Source organism: Penaeus monodon, chromosome 19, assembly GCF_015228065.2.
Source record: "Penaeus monodon isolate SGIC_2016 chromosome 19, NSTDA_Pmon_1, whole genome shotgun sequence".
Lineage (NCBI taxonomy): Eukaryota > Metazoa > Arthropoda > Malacostraca > Decapoda > Penaeidae > Penaeus > Penaeus monodon.
Genome location: NC_051404.1, coordinates 7,667,578 through 7,667,919, shown reverse-complemented (window position 1 = coordinate 7,667,919; position 342 = coordinate 7,667,578). Strand labels below are relative to the sequence as shown.

The 342-nt window shown below is 31.0% G+C and overlaps 1 protein-coding gene across 1 annotated transcript in view; it reads left to right on the top strand.

Annotated features, from left to right (window-relative positions):
- The window catches only part of LOC119585448, a 6,606-nt gene that overhangs the window by 5,530 nt on the left and 734 nt on the right, over positions 1–342 (top strand). The window lies entirely within an intron of this gene.

Below are 342 nucleotides of genomic sequence, written 5' to 3'. Positions count from 1 at the left end.
TGATAGACTGTACTGTTTTTACTTTTCACTCTTTAATATTGGTATTGACTGTCTACCAGTACTACAGTGCTTGAATTTTTTGACTTGTATCTTTCTGATTTGGGTCAAATGTTAAGTGATATTTGATTTAATCTATAGCTTGACCTTGATAGATTTGCTTCATAGTAATAACATATTTTGGAAGTAATTTCTGCAATTCTGCTAAGTATTTTGCAATAGAAAAAAGCTGGTTGAGGAGACAGGCCTAGATGTTAGTTATTAATGGTGAATTTGAAGAACTTACTCTTAATAACTGGTAATTCCTTAGTAAGAATAGATAGATTTTCTTACAGTGAACTGCTC